We start from the raw sequence: 14,503 nt of genomic DNA, 5'->3' as shown, positions 1-14,503 counted from the left end.
TCTGTAACTTAGCATTAACTGTTATTAATATGGTAGTCATCTCCCGTCGGGTTTCTGTGGTGTAGTGGCCATCACGTTCGCCTCACACGCATTAGGTCCCCAGTTCGAAACTGGGCAGAAACAGGGCTTTTGGGATTGCAACAAAAAACATAACGCATTTGTCGCATGTCAAATTGTGTAAATCTTCTCTTTGTGACTCAACACTGATATCAGAAAGTTCAAAAGTTGGTTGTTTCTTCAAAGTCTCTATCTCCCGATAATTAGCGTGAGTAATTTATTCCAGAAAAATACCTTGTTTCTGGGAAAGTTTACGTGACCCGGCTCACAATTCTTTGGTTATTGTAAGTGTGCTTTCAGTGAAAACATTGTTTCTGCTCGGTTTCGAACCGAAGACCTTTTGCGTGTTAGGCAAACGTGATGACCACTACACCACAGAAACAACAGAGAATCAATGGATTAATTAATTCATTCATTAATTCATTAATTTATTTATTTCATGCTCCAATATAAAAAACATTTGCAGTTTCTGTAACTTAGCATTAACTGTTATTAATATGGTAGTCATCTCCCGTCGGGTTTCTGTGGTGTAGTGGCCATCACGTTCGCCTCACACGCATTAGGTCCCCAGTTCGAAACTGGGCAGAAACAGGGCTTTTGGGATTGCAACAAAAAACATAACGCATTTGTCGCATGTCAAATTGTGTAAATCTTCTCTTTGTGACTCAACACTGATATCAGAAAGTTCAAAAGTTGGTTGTTTCTTCAAAGTCTCTATCTCCCGATAATTAGCGTGAGTAATTTATTCCAGAAAAATACCTTGTTTCTGGGAAAGTTTACGTGACCCAGACTCACTATTCTTTGGTGATTGAAAGCATGCTTTCAGTGAAAACATTGTTTCTGCTCGGTTTTGAACCGAGGACCTTTTGCGTGTTAGGCAAACGTGATAACCACTACACCACAGAAACAACAGAGAATCGATGGATTAATTAATTCATTCCTTAATTCATTTATTTATTTATTTCATGCTCCAATATAAAAAACATTTGCAGTTTCTGTAACTTAGCATTAACTGTTATTAATATGGTAGTCATCTCCCGTCGGGTTTCTGTGGTGTAGTGGCCATCACGTTCGCCTCACACGCGAAAGGTCCCCAGTTCGAAACTGGGCAGAAACAGGGCTTTTGGGATTGCAACAAAAAACATAACGCATTTGTCGCATGTCAAATTGTGTAAATCTTCTCTTTGTGACTCAACACTGATATCAGAAAGTTCAAAAGTTGGTTGTTTCTTCAAAGTCTCTATCTCCCGATAATTAGCGTGAGTAATTTATTCCAGAAAAATACCTTGTTTCTGGGAAAGTTTACGTGACCCAGACTCACAGTTCTTTGGTGATTGTAAGCGTGCTTTCAGTGAAAACGTTGTTTCTGCTCGGTTTTGAACCGAGGACCTTTTGCGTGTTAGGCAAACGTGATAACCACTACACCACAGAAACAACAGAGAATCGATGGATTAATTAATTAATTCATTCATTAATTCATTAATTTATTTATTTCATGCTCCAATATAAAAAACATTTGCAGTTTCTGTAACTTAGCATTAACTGTTATTAATATGGTAGTCATCTCCCGTCGGGTTTCTGTGGTGTAGTGGCCATCACGTTCGCCTCACACGCGAAAGGTCCCCAGTTCGAAACTGGGCAGAAACAGGGTTTTTGGGATTGCAACAAAAAACATAACGCATTTGTCGCATGTCAAATTGTGTAAATCTTCTCTTTGTGACTCAACACTGATATCAGAAAGTTCAAAAGTTGGTTGTTTCTTCAAAGTCTCTATCTCCCGATAATTAGCGTGAGTAATTTATTCCAGAAAAATACCTTGTTTCTGGGAAAGTTTACGTAACCCAGACTCACTATTCTTTGGTGATTGAAAGCGTGCTTTCAGTGAAAACATTGTTTCTGCTCGGTTTTGAACCGAAGACCTTTTGCGTGTTAGGCAAACGTGATAACCACTACACCACAGAAACAACAGAGAATCGATGGATTAATTAATTCATTCATTAATTCATTAATTTATTTATTTCATGCTCCAATATAAAAAACATTTGCAGTTTCTGTAACTTAGCATTAACTGTTATTAATATGGTAGTCATCTCCCGTCGGGTTTCTGTGGTGTAGTGGCCATCACGTTCGCCTCACACGCGAAAGGTCCCCAGTTCGAAACTGGGCAGAAACAGGGTTTTTGGGATTGCAACAAAAAACATAACGCATTTGTCGCATGTCAAATTGTGTAAATCTTCTCTTTGTGACTCAACACTGATATCAGAAAGTTCAAAAGTTGGTTGTTTCTTCAAAGTCTCTATCTCCCGATAATTAGCGTGAGTAATTTATTCCAGAAAAATACCTTGTTTCTGGGAAAGTTTACGTAACCCAGACTCACTATTCTTTGGTGATTGAAAGCGTGCTTTCAGTGAAAACATTGTTTCTGCTCGGTTTTGAACCGAAGACCTTTTGCGTGTTAGGCAAACGTGATAACCACTACACCACAGAAACAACAGAGAATCGATGGATTAATTAATTCATTCATTAATTCATTAATTTATTTATTTCATGCTCCAATATAAAAAACATTTGCAGTTTCTGTAACTTAGCATTAACTGTTATTAATATGGTAGTCATCTCCCGTCGGGTTTCTGTGGTGTAGTGGCCATCACGTTCGCCTCACACGCATTAGGTCCCCAGTTCGAAACTGGGCAGAAACAGGGCTTTTGGGATTGCAACAAAAAACATAACGCATTTGTCGCATGTCAAATTGTGTAAATCTTCTCTTTGTGACTCAACACTGATATCAGAAAGTTCAAAAGTTGGTTGTTTCTTCAAAGTCTCTATCTCCCGATAATTAGCGTGAGTAATTTATTCCAGAAAAATACCTTGTTTCTGGGAAAGTTTACGTGACCCAGACTCACTATTCTTTGGTGATTGAAAGCATGCTTTCAGTGAAAACATTGTTTCTGCTCGGTTTTGAACCGAGGACCTTTTGCGTGTTAGGCAAACGTGATAACCACTACACCACAGAAACAACAGAGAATCGATGGATTAATTAATTCATTCCTTAATTCATTTATTTATTTATTTCATGCTCCAATATAAAAAACATTTGCAGTTTCTGTAACTTAGCATTAACTGTTATTAATATGGTAGTCATCTCCCGTCGGGTTTCTGTGGTGTAGTGGCCATCACGTTCGCCTCACACGCGAAAGGTCCCCAGTTCGAAACTGGGCAGAAACAGGGCTTTTGGGATTGCAACAAAAAACATAACGCATTTGTCGCATGTCAAATTGTGTAAATCTTCTCTTTGTGACTCAACACTGATATCAGAAAGTTCAAAAGTTGGTTGTTTCTTCAAAGTCTCTATCTCCCGATAATTAGCGTGAGTAATTTATTCCAGAAAAATACCTTGTTTCTGGGAAAGTTTACGTGACCCAGACTCACAGTTCTTTGGTGATTGTAAGCGTGCTTTCAGTGAAAACGTTGTTTCTGCTCGGTTTTGAACCGAGGACCTTTTGCGTGTTAGGCAAACGTGATAACCACTACACCACAGAAACAACAGAGAATCGATGGATTAATTAATTAATTCATTCATTAATTCATTAATTTATTTATTTCATGCTCCAATATAAAAAACATTTGCAGTTTCTGTAACTTAGCATTAACTGTTATTAATATGGTAGTCATCTCCCGTCGGGTTTCTGTGGTGTAGTGGCCATCACGTTCGCCTCACACGCGAAAGGTCCCCAGTTCGAAACTGGGCAGAAACAGGGCTTTTGGGATTGCAACAAAAAACATAACGCATTTGTCGCATGTCAAATTGTGTTAATCTTCTCTTTGTGACTCAACACTGATATCAGAAAGTTCAAAAGTTGGTTGTTTCTTCAAAGTCTCTATCTCCCGATAATTAGCGTGAGTAATTTATTCCAGAAAAATACCTTGTTTCTGGGAAAGTTTACGTAACCCAGACTCACTATTCTTTGGTGATTGAAAGCGTGCTTTCAGTGAAAACATTGTTTCTGCTCGGTTTTGAACCGAAGACCTTTTGCGTGTTAGGCAAACGTGATAACCACTACACCACAGAAACAACAGAGAATCGATGGATTAATTCATTCATTCATTAATTCATTAATTTATTTATTTCATGCTCCAATATAAAAAACATTTGCAGTTTCTGTAACTTAGCATTAACTGTTATTAATATGGTAGTCATCTCCCGTCGGGTTTCTGTGGTGTAGTGGCCATCACGTTCGCCTCACACGCATTAGGTCCCCAGTTCGAAACTGGGCAGAAACAGGGCTTTTGGGATTGCAACAAAAAACATAACGCATTTGTCGCATGTCAAATTGTGTAAATCTTCTCTTTGTGACTCAACACTGATATCAGAAAGTTCAAAAGTTGGTTGTTTCTTCAAAGTCTCTATCTCCCGATAATTAGCGTGAGTAATTTATTCCAGAAAAATACCTTGTTTCTGGGAAAGTTTACGTGACCCGGCTCACAATTCTTTGGTTATTGTAAGTGTGCTTTCAGTGAAAACGTTGTTTCTGCTCGGTTTCGAACCGAAGACCTTTTGCGTGTCAGGCAAACGTGATGACCACTACACCACAGAAACAACAGAGAATCGATGGATTAATTAATTCATTCATTAATTCATTAATTTATTTATTTCATGCTCCAATATAAAAAACATTTGCAGTTTCTGTAACTTAGCATTAACTGTTATTAATATGGTAGTCATCTCCCGTCGGGTTTCTGTGGTGTAGTGGCCATCACGTTCGCCTCACACGCGAAAGGTCCCCAGTTCGAAACTGGGCAGAAACAGGGCTTTTGGGATTGCAACAAAAAACATAACGCATTTGTCGCATGTCAAATTGTGTAAATCTTCTCTTTGTGACTCAACACTGATATCAGAAAGTTCAAAAGTTGGTTGTTTCTTCAAAGTCTCTATCTCCCGATAATTAGCGTGAGTAATTTATTCCAGAAAAATACCTTGTTTCTGGGAAAGTTTACGTAACCCAGACTCACTATTCTTTGGTGATTGAAAGCGTGCTTTCAGTGAAAACATTGTTTCTGCTCGGTTTTGAACCGAAGACCTTTTGCGTGTTAGGCAAACGTGATAACCACTACACCACAGAAACAACAGAGAATCGATGGATTAATTAATTCATTCATTAATTCATTAATTTATTTATTTCATGCTCCAATATAAAAAACATTTGCAGTTTCTGTAACTTAGCATTAACTGTTATTAATATGGTAGTCATCTCCCGTCGGGTTTCTGTGGTGTAGTGGCCATCACGTTCGCCTCACACGCATTAGGTCCCCAGTTCGAAACTGGGCAGAAACAGGGCTTTTGGGATTGCAACAAAAAACATAACGCATTTGTCGCATGTCAAATTGTGTAAATCTTCTCTTTGTGACTCAACACTGATATCAGAAAGTTCAAAAGTTGGTTGTTTCTTCAAAGTCTCTATCTCCCGATAATTAGCGTGAGTAATTTATTCCAGAAAAATACCTTGTTTCTGGGAAAGTTTACGTGACCCAGACTCACTATTCTTTGGTGATTGAAAGCGTGCTTTCAGTGAAAACATTGTTTCTGCTCGGTTTTGAACCGAGGACCTTTTGCGTGTTAGGCAAACGTGATAACCACTACACCACAGAAACAACAGAGAATCGATGGATTAATTAATTCATTCCTTAATTCATTTATTTATTTATTTCATGCTCCAATATAAAAAACATTTGCAGTTTCTGTAACTTAGCATTAACTGTTATTAATATGGCAGTCATCTCCCTTCGGGTTTCTGTGGTGTAGTGGATATCACGTTCGCCTCACACGCGAAAGGTCCCCAGTTCGAAACTGGGCAGAAACAGGGCTTTTGGGATTGCAACAAAAAACAACGCATTTGTCGCATGTCAAATTGTGTAAATCTTCTCTTTGTGACTCAACACTGATATCAGAAAGTTCAAAAGTTGGTTGTTTCTTCAAAGTCTCTATCTCCCGATAATTAGCGTGAGTAATTTATTCCAGAAAAATACCTTGTTTCTGGGAAAGTTTACGTGACCCGGCTCACAATTCTTTGGTTATTGTAAGTGTGCTTTCAGTGAAAACGTTGTTTCTGCTCGGTTTCGAACCGAAGACCTTTTGCGTGTCAGGCAAACGTGATGACCACTACACCACAGAAACAACAGAGAATCTATGGATTAATTAATTCATTCATTAATTCATTTATTTATTTATTTCATGCTCCTATATAAAAAACATTTGCAGTTTCTGTAACTTAGCATTAACTGTTATTAATATGGCAGTCATCTCCCGTCGGGTTTCTGTGGTGTAGTGGCCATCACGTTCGCCTCACACGCGAAAGGTCCCCAGTTCGAAACTGGGCAGAAACAGGGCTTTTGGGATTGCAACAAAAAACATAACGCATTTGTCGCATGTCAAATTGTGTAAATCTTCTCTTTGTGACTCAACACTGATATCAGAAAGTTCAAAAGTTGGTTGTTTCTTCAAAGTCTCTATCTCCCGATAATTAGCGTGAGTAATTTATTCCAGAAAAATACCTTGTTTCTGGGAAAGTTTACGTGACCCAGACTCACAGTTCTTTGGTGATTGTAAGCGTGCTTTCAGTGAAAACGTTGTTTCTGCTCGGTTTTGAACCGAGGACCTTTTGCGTGTTAGGCAAACGTGATAACCACTACACCACAGAAACAACAGAGAATCGATGGATTAATTAATTCATTCATTAATTCATTAATTTATTTATTTCATGCTCCAATATAAAAAACATTTGCAGTTTCTGTAACTTAGCATTAACTGTTATTAATATGGTAGTCATCTCCCGTCGGGTTTCTGTGGTGTAGTGGCCATCACGTTCGCCTCACACGCATTAGGTCCCCAGTTCGAAACTGGGCAGAAACAGGGCTTTTGGGATTGCAACAAAAAACATAACGCATTTGTCGCATGTCAAATTGTGTAAATCTTCTCTTTGTGACTCAACACTGATATCAGAAAGTTCAAAAGTTGGTTGTTTCTTCAAAGTCTCTATCTCCCGATAATTAGCGTGAGTAATTTATTCCAGAAAAATACCTTGTTTCTGGGAAAGTTTACGTGACCCAGACTCACAGTTCTTTGGTGATTGTAAGCGTGCTTTCAGTGAAAACGTTGTTTCTGCTCGGTTTTGAACCGAGGACCTTTTGCGTGTTAGGCAAACGTGATAACCACTACACCACAGAAACAACAGAGAATCGATGGATTAATTAATTCATTCATTCATTAATTCATTAATTTATTTATTTCATGCTCCAATATAAAAAACATTTGCAGTTTCTGTAACTTAGCATTAACTGTTATTAATATGGTAGTCATCTCCCGTCGGGTTTCTGTGGTGTAGTGGCCATCACGTTCGCCTCACACGCGAAAGGTCCCCAGTTCGAAACTGGGCAGAAACAGGGCTTTTGGGATTGCAACAAAAAACATAACGCATTTGTCGCATGTCAAATTGTGTAAATCTTCTCTTTGTGACTCAACACTGATATCAGAAAGTTCAAAAGTTGGTTGTTTCTTCAAAGTCTCTATCTCCCGATAATTAGCGTGAGTAATTTATTCCAGAAAAATACCTTGTTTCTGGGAAAGTTTACGTAACCCAGACTCACTATTCTTTGGTGATTGAAAGCGTGCTTTCAGTGAAAACATTGTTTCTGCTCGGTTTTGAACCGAAGACCTTTTGCGTGTTAGGCAAACGTGATAACCACTACACCACAGAAACAACAGAGAATCGATGGATTAATTCATTCATTCATTAATTCATTAATTTATTTATTTCATGCTCCAATATAAAAAACATTTGCAGTTTCTGTAACTTAGCATTAACTGTTATTAATATGGTAGTCATCTCCCGTCGGGTTTCTGTGGTGTAGTGGCCATCACGTTCGCCTCACACGCATTAGGTCCCCAGTTCGAAACTGGGCAGAAACAGGGCTTTTGGGATTGCAACAAAAAACATAACGCATTTGTCGCATGTCAAATTGTGTAAATCTTCTCTTTGTGACTCAACACTGATATCAGAAAGTTCAAAAGTTGGTTGTTTCTTCAAAGTCTCTATCTCCCGATAATTAGCGTGAGTAATTTATTCCAGAAAAATACCTTGTTTCTGGGAAAGTTTACGTGACCCAGACTCACTATTCTTTGGTGATTGAAAGCATGCTTTCAGTGAAAACATTGTTTCTGCTCGGTTTTGAACCGAGGACCTTTTGCATGTTAGGCAAACGTGATAACCACTACACCACAGAAACAACAGAGAATCGATGGATTAATTAATTCATTCCTTAATTCATTTATTTATTTATTTCATGCTCCAATATAAAAAACATTTGCAGTTTCTGTAACTTAGCATTAACTGTTATTAATATGGTAGTCATCTCCCGTCGGGTTTCTGTGGTGTAGTGGCCATCACGTTCGCCTCACACGCGAAAGGTCCCCAGTTCGAAACTGGGCAGAAACAGGGCTTTTGGGATTGCAACAAAAAACATAACGCATTTGTCGCATGTCAAATTGTGTAAATCTTCTCTTTGTGACTCAACACTGATATCAGAAAGTTCAAAAGTTGGTTGTTTCTTCAAAGTCTCTATCTCCCGATAATTAGCGTGAGTAATTTATTCCAGAAAAATACCTTGTTTCTGGGAAAGTTTACGTGACCCAGACTCACAGTTCTTTGGTGATTGTAAGCGTGCTTTCAGTGAAAACGTTGTTTCTGCTCGGTTTTGAACCGAGGACCTTTTGCGTGTTAGGCAAACGTGATAACCACTACACCACAGAAACAACAGAGAATCGATGGATTAATTAATTCATTCATTAATTCATTAATTTATTTATTTCATGCTCCAATATAAAAAACATTTGCAGTTTCTGTAACTTAGCATTAACTGTTATTAATATGGTAGTCATCTCCCGTCGGGTTTCTGTGGTGTAGTGGCCATCACGTTCGCCTCACACGCATTAGGTCCCCAGTTCGAAACTGGGCAGAAACAGGGCTTTTGGGATTGCAACAAAAAACATAACGCATTTGTCGCATGTCAAATTGTGTAAATCTTCTCTTTGTGACTCAACACTGATATCAGAAAGTTCAAAAGTTGGTTGTTTCTTCAAAGTCTCTATCTCCCGATAATTAGCGTGAGTAATTTATTCCAGAAAAATACCTTGTTTCTGGGAAAGTTTACGTGACCCAGACTCACTATTCTTTGGTGATTGAAAGCATGCTTTCAGTGAAAACATTGTTTCTGCTCGGTTTTGAACCGAGGACCTTTTGCGTGTTAGGCAAACGTGATAACCACTACACCACAGAAACAACAGAGAATCGATGGATTAATTAATTCATTCCTTAATTCATTTATTTATTTATTTCATGCTCCAATATAAAAAACATTTGCAGTTTCTGTAACTTAGCATTAACTGTTATTAATATGGTAGTCATCTCCCGTCGGGTTTCTGTGGTGTAGTGGCCATCACGTTCGCCTCACACGCGAAAGGTCCCCAGTTCGAAACTGGGCAGAAACAGGGCTTTTGGGATTGCAACAAAAAACATAACGCATTTGTCGCATGTCAAATTGTGTAAATCTTCTCTTTGTGACTCAACACTGATATCAGAAAGTTCAAAAGTTGGTTGTTTCTTCAAAGTCTCTATCTCCCGATAATTAGCGTGAGTAATTTATTCCAGAAAAATACCTTGTTTCTGGGAAAGTTTACGTGACCCAGACTCACAGTTCTTTGGTGATTGTAAGCGTGCTTTCAGTGAAAACGTTGTTTCTGCTCGGTTTTGAACCGAGGACCTTTTGCGTGTTAGGCAAACGTGATAACCACTACACCACAGAAACAACAGAGAATCGATGGATTAATTAATTCATTCATTCATTAATTCATTAATTTATTTATTTCATGCTCCAATATAAAAAACATTTGCAGTTTCTGTAACTTAGCATTAACTGTTATTAATATGGTAGTCATCTCCCGTCGGGTTTCTGTGGTGTAGTGGCCATCACGTTCGCCTCACACGCGAAAGGTCCCCAGTTCGAAACTGGGCAGAAACAGGGCTTTTGGGATTGCAACAAAAAACATAACGCATTTGTCGCATGTCAAATTGTGTAAATCTTCTCTTTGTGACTCAACACTGATATCAGAAAGTTCAAAAGTTGGTTGTTTCTTCAAAGTCTCTATCTCCCGATAATTAGCGTGAGTAATTTATTCCAGAAAAATACCTTGTTTCTGGGAAAGTTTACGTAACCCAGACTCACTATTCTTTGGTGATTGAAAGCGTGCTTTCAGTGAAAACATTGTTTCTGCTCGGTTTTGAACCGAAGACCTTTTGCGTGTTAGGCAAACGTGATAACCACTACACCACAGAAACAACAGAGAATCGATGGATTAATTCATTCATTCATTAATTCATTAATTTATTTATTTCATGCTCCAATATAAAAAACATTTGCAGTTTCTGTAACTTAGCATTAACTGTTATTAATATGGTAGTCATCTCCCGTCGGGTTTCTGTGGTGTAGTGGCCATCACGTTCGCCTCACACGCATTAGGTCCCCAGTTCGAAACTGGGCAGAAACAGGGCTTTTGGGATTGCAACAAAAAACATAACGCATTTGTCGCATGTCAAATTGTGTAAATCTTCTCTTTGTGACTCAACACTGATATCAGAAAGTTCAAAAGTTGGTTGTTTCTTCAAAGTCTCTATCTCCCGATAATTAGCGTGAGTAATTTATTCCAGAAAAATACCTTGTTTCTGGGAAAGTTTACGTGACCCAGACTCACTATTCTTTGGTGATTGAAAGCATGCTTTCAGTGAAAACATTGTTTCTGCTCGGTTTTGAACCGAGGACCTTTTGCATGTTAGGCAAACGTGATAACCACTACACCACAGAAACAACAGAGAATCGATGGATTAATTAATTCATTCCTTAATTCATTTATTTATTTATTTCATGCTCCAATATAAAAAACATTTGCAGTTTCTGTAACTTAGCATTAACTGTTATTAATATGGTAGTCATCTCCCGTCGGGTTTCTGTGGTGTAGTGGCCATCACGTTCGCCTCACACGCGAAAGGTCCCCAGTTCGAAACTGGGCAGAAACAGGGCTTTTGGGATTGCAACAAAAAACATAACGCATTTGTCGCATGTCAAATTGTGTAAATCTTCTCTTTGTGACTCAACACTGATATCAGAAAGTTCAAAAGTTGGTTGTTTCTTCAAAGTCTCTATCTCCCGATAATTAGCGTGAGTAATTTATTCCAGAAAAATACCTTGTTTCTGGGAAAGTTTACGTAACCCAGACTCACTATTCTTTGGTGATTGAAAGCGTGCTTTCAGTGAAAACATTGTTTCTGCTCGGTTTTGAACCGAAGACCTTTTGCGTGTTAGGCAAACGTGATAACCACTACACCACAGAAACAACAGAGAATCGATGGATTAATTAATTCATTCATTAATTCATTAATTTATTTATTTCATGCTCCAATATAAAAAACATTTGCAGTTTCTGTAACTTAGCATTAACTGTTATTAATATGGTAGTCATCTCCCGTCGGGTTTCTGTGGTGTAGTGGCCATCACGTTCGCCTCACACGCATTAGGTCCCCAGTTCGAAACTGGGCAGAAACAGGGCTTTTGGGATTGCAACAAAAAACATAACGCATTTGTCGCATGTCAAATTGTGTAAATCTTCTCTTTGTGACTCAACACTGATATCAGAAAGTTCAAAAGTTGGTTGTTTCTTCAAAGTCTCTATCTCCCGATAATTAGCGTGAGTAATTTATTCCAGAAAAATACCTTGTTTCTGGGAAAGTTTACGTGACCCAGACTCACTATTCTTTGGTGATTGAAAGCGTGCTTTCAGTGAAAACATTGTTTCTGCTCGGTTTTGAACCGAGGACCTTTTGCGTGTTAGGCAAACGTGATAACCACTACACCACAGAAACAACAGAGAATCGATGGATTAATTAATTCATTCCTTAATTCATTTATTTATTTATTTCATGCTCCAATATAAAAAACATTTGCAGTTTCTGTAACTTAGCATTAACTGTTATTAATATGGCAGTCATCTCCCTTCGGGTTTCTGTGGTGTAGTGGCTATCACGTTCGCCTCACACGCGAAAGGTCCCCAGTTCGAAACTGGGCAGAAACAGGGCTTTTGGGATTGCAACAAAAAACAACGCATTTGTCGCATGTCAAATTGTGTAAATCTTCTCTTTGTGACTCAACACTGATATCAGAAAGTTCAAAAGTTGGTTGTTTCTTCAAAGTCTCTATCTCCCGATAATTAGCGTGAGTAATTTATTCCAGAAAAATACCTTGTTTCTGGGAAAGTTTACGTGACCCAGACTCACAGTTCTTTGGTGATTGTAAGCGTGCTTTCAGTGAAAACGTTGTTTCTGCTCGGTTTTGAACCGAGGACCTTTTGCGTGTTAGGCAAACGTGATAACCACTACACCACAGAAACAACAGAGAATCGAGGGATTAATTAATTCATTCATTACTTCATTAATTCATTTATTTCATGCTCCAATATAAAAAACATTTGCAGTTTCTGTAACTTAGCATTAACTGTTATTAATATGGTAGTCATCTCCCGTCGGGTTTCTGTGGTGTAGTGGCCATCACGTTCGCCTCACACGCATTAGGTCCCCAGTTCGAAACTGGGCAGAAACAGGGCTTTTGGGATTGCAACAAATAACATAACGCATTTGTCGCATGTCAAATTGTGTAAATCTTCTCTTTGTGACTCAACACTGATATCAGAAAGTTCAAAAGTTGGTTGTTTCTTCAAAGTCTCTATCTCCCGATAATTAGCGTGAGTAATTTATTCCAGAAAAATACCTTGTTTCTGGGAAAGTTTACGTGACCCAGACTCACTATTCTTTGGTGATTGAAAGCATGCTTTCAGTGAAAACATTGTTTCTGCTCGGTTTTGAACCGAGGACCTTTTGCGTGTTAGGCAAACGTGATAACCACTACACCACAGAAACAACAGAGAATCGATGGATTAATTAATTCATTCCTTAATTCATTTATTTATTTATTTCATGCTCCAATATAAAAAACATTTGCAGTTTCTGTAACTTAGCATTAACTGTTATTAATATGGTAGTCATCTCCCGTCGGGTTTCTGTGGTGTAGTGGCCATCACGTTCGCCTCACACGCGAAAGGTCCCCAGTTCGAAACTGGGCAGAAACAGGGCTTTTGGGATTGCAACAAAAAACATAACGCATTTGTCGCATGTCAAATTGTGTAAATCTTCTCTTTGTGACTCAACACTGATATCAGAAAGTTCAAAAGTTGGTTGTTTCTTCAAAGTCTCTATCTCCCGATAATTAGCGTGAGTAATTTATTCCAGAAAAATACCTTGTTTCTGGGAAAGTTTACGTGACCCAGACTCACTATTCTTTGGTGATTGAAAGCGTGCTTTCAGTGAAAACATTGTTTCTGCTCGGTTTTGAACCGAAGACCTTTTGCGTGTTAGGCAAACGTGATAACCACTACACCACAGAAACAACAGAGAATCGATGGATTAATTAATTCATTCATTAATTTATTAATTTATTTATTTCATGCTCCAATATAAAAAACATTTGCAGTTTCTGTAACTTAGCATTAACTGTTATTAATATGGTAGTCATCTCCCGTCGGGTTTCTGTGGTGTAGTGGCCATCACGTTAGCCTCACACGCGAGAGGTCCCCAGTTCGAAACTGGGCAGAAACAGGGCTTTTGGGATTGCAACAAAAAACATAACGCATTTGTCGCATGTCAAATTGTGTAAATCTTCTCTTTGTGACTCAACACTGATATCAGAAAGTTCAAAAGTTGGTTGTTTCTTCAAAGTCTCTATCTCCCGATAATTAGCGTGAGTAATTTATTCCAGAAAAATACCTTGTTTCTGGGAAAGTTTACGTGACCCAGACTCACTATTCTTTGGTGATTGAAAGCGTGCTTTCAGTGAAAACATTGTTTCTGCTCGGTTTTGAACCGAGGACCTTTTGCGTGTTAGGCAAACGTGATAACCACTACACCACAGAAACAACAGAGAATCGATGGATTAATTAATTCATTCCTTAATTCATTTATTTATTTATTTCATGCTCCAATATAAAAAACATTTGCAGTTTCTGTAACTTAGCATTAACTGTTATTAATATGGCAGTCATCTCCCGTCGGGTTTCTGTGGTGTAGTGGCCATCACGTTCGCCTCACACGCGAAAGGTCCCCAGTTCGAAACTGGGCAGAAACAGGGCTTTTGGGATTGCAACAAAAAACATAACGCATTTGTCGCATGTCAAATTGTGTAAATCTTCTCTTTGTGACTCAACACTGATATCAGAAAGTTCAAAAGTTGGTTGTTTCTTCAAAGTCTCTATCTCCCGATAATTAGCGTGAGTAATTTATTCCAGAAAAATACC

General features: G+C 38.4%; 17 non-coding genes across 17 annotated transcripts; 1 reads left to right on the top strand and 16 right to left on the bottom strand.

Annotated features, from left to right (window-relative positions):
* Positions 1-892: 892 nt before the first annotated feature.
* On the bottom strand, positions 893-965 carry trnav-aac (transfer RNA valine (anticodon AAC)). The gene has a single exon. It is a non-coding gene; the product is annotated as a tRNA-Val (tRNA).
* Positions 966-1,418: 453 nt separating this feature from the next.
* Positions 1,419-1,491, bottom strand: trnav-aac (transfer RNA valine (anticodon AAC)). The gene has a single exon. It is a non-coding gene; the product is annotated as a tRNA-Val (tRNA).
* A 1,509-nt stretch (positions 1,492-3,000) lies between these two features.
* On the bottom strand, positions 3,001-3,073 carry trnav-aac (transfer RNA valine (anticodon AAC)). Its single transcript has one exon. It is a non-coding gene; the product is annotated as a tRNA-Val (tRNA).
* Positions 3,074-3,526: 453 nt separating this feature from the next.
* Positions 3,527-3,599, bottom strand: trnav-aac (transfer RNA valine (anticodon AAC)). The gene has a single exon. It is a non-coding gene; the product is annotated as a tRNA-Val (tRNA).
* A 982-nt stretch (positions 3,600-4,581) lies between these two features.
* Positions 4,582-4,654, bottom strand: trnav-gac (transfer RNA valine (anticodon GAC)). Its single transcript has one exon. It is a non-coding gene; the product is annotated as a tRNA-Val (tRNA).
* A 979-nt stretch (positions 4,655-5,633) lies between these two features.
* On the bottom strand, positions 5,634-5,706 carry trnav-aac (transfer RNA valine (anticodon AAC)). The gene has a single exon. It is a non-coding gene; the product is annotated as a tRNA-Val (tRNA).
* A 136-nt stretch (positions 5,707-5,842) lies between these two features.
* On the top strand, positions 5,843-5,915 carry trnav-cac (transfer RNA valine (anticodon CAC)). Its single transcript has one exon. It is a non-coding gene; the product is annotated as a tRNA-Val (tRNA).
* Positions 5,916-6,156: 241 nt separating this feature from the next.
* trnav-gac (transfer RNA valine (anticodon GAC)) lies at positions 6,157-6,229 on the bottom strand. Its single transcript has one exon. It is a non-coding gene; the product is annotated as a tRNA-Val (tRNA).
* Positions 6,230-6,682: 453 nt separating this feature from the next.
* Positions 6,683-6,755, bottom strand: trnav-aac (transfer RNA valine (anticodon AAC)). The gene has a single exon. It is a non-coding gene; the product is annotated as a tRNA-Val (tRNA).
* A 453-nt stretch (positions 6,756-7,208) lies between these two features.
* trnav-aac (transfer RNA valine (anticodon AAC)) lies at positions 7,209-7,281 on the bottom strand. Its single transcript has one exon. It is a non-coding gene; the product is annotated as a tRNA-Val (tRNA).
* A 1,509-nt stretch (positions 7,282-8,790) lies between these two features.
* On the bottom strand, positions 8,791-8,863 carry trnav-aac (transfer RNA valine (anticodon AAC)). Its single transcript has one exon. It is a non-coding gene; the product is annotated as a tRNA-Val (tRNA).
* A 453-nt stretch (positions 8,864-9,316) lies between these two features.
* trnav-aac (transfer RNA valine (anticodon AAC)) lies at positions 9,317-9,389 on the bottom strand. Its single transcript has one exon. It is a non-coding gene; the product is annotated as a tRNA-Val (tRNA).
* A 453-nt stretch (positions 9,390-9,842) lies between these two features.
* On the bottom strand, positions 9,843-9,915 carry trnav-aac (transfer RNA valine (anticodon AAC)). Its single transcript has one exon. It is a non-coding gene; the product is annotated as a tRNA-Val (tRNA).
* Positions 9,916-11,950: 2,035 nt separating this feature from the next.
* trnav-aac (transfer RNA valine (anticodon AAC)) lies at positions 11,951-12,023 on the bottom strand. The gene has a single exon. It is a non-coding gene; the product is annotated as a tRNA-Val (tRNA).
* A 451-nt stretch (positions 12,024-12,474) lies between these two features.
* On the bottom strand, positions 12,475-12,547 carry trnav-aac (transfer RNA valine (anticodon AAC)). The gene has a single exon. It is a non-coding gene; the product is annotated as a tRNA-Val (tRNA).
* Positions 12,548-13,000: 453 nt separating this feature from the next.
* trnav-aac (transfer RNA valine (anticodon AAC)) lies at positions 13,001-13,073 on the bottom strand. The gene has a single exon. It is a non-coding gene; the product is annotated as a tRNA-Val (tRNA).
* Positions 13,074-14,052: 979 nt separating this feature from the next.
* Positions 14,053-14,125, bottom strand: trnav-aac (transfer RNA valine (anticodon AAC)). Its single transcript has one exon. It is a non-coding gene; the product is annotated as a tRNA-Val (tRNA).
* Between the last annotated feature and the right edge of the window lie 378 nt (positions 14,126-14,503).

This window comes from Conger conger, chromosome 12 (genome assembly GCF_963514075.1).
Source record: "Conger conger chromosome 12, fConCon1.1, whole genome shotgun sequence".
NCBI lineage: Eukaryota > Metazoa > Chordata > Actinopteri > Anguilliformes > Congridae > Conger > Conger conger.
The sequence above is the reverse complement of the archived record's forward strand: the minus strand, read 5'-3'. Positions and strand labels throughout refer to the sequence as shown.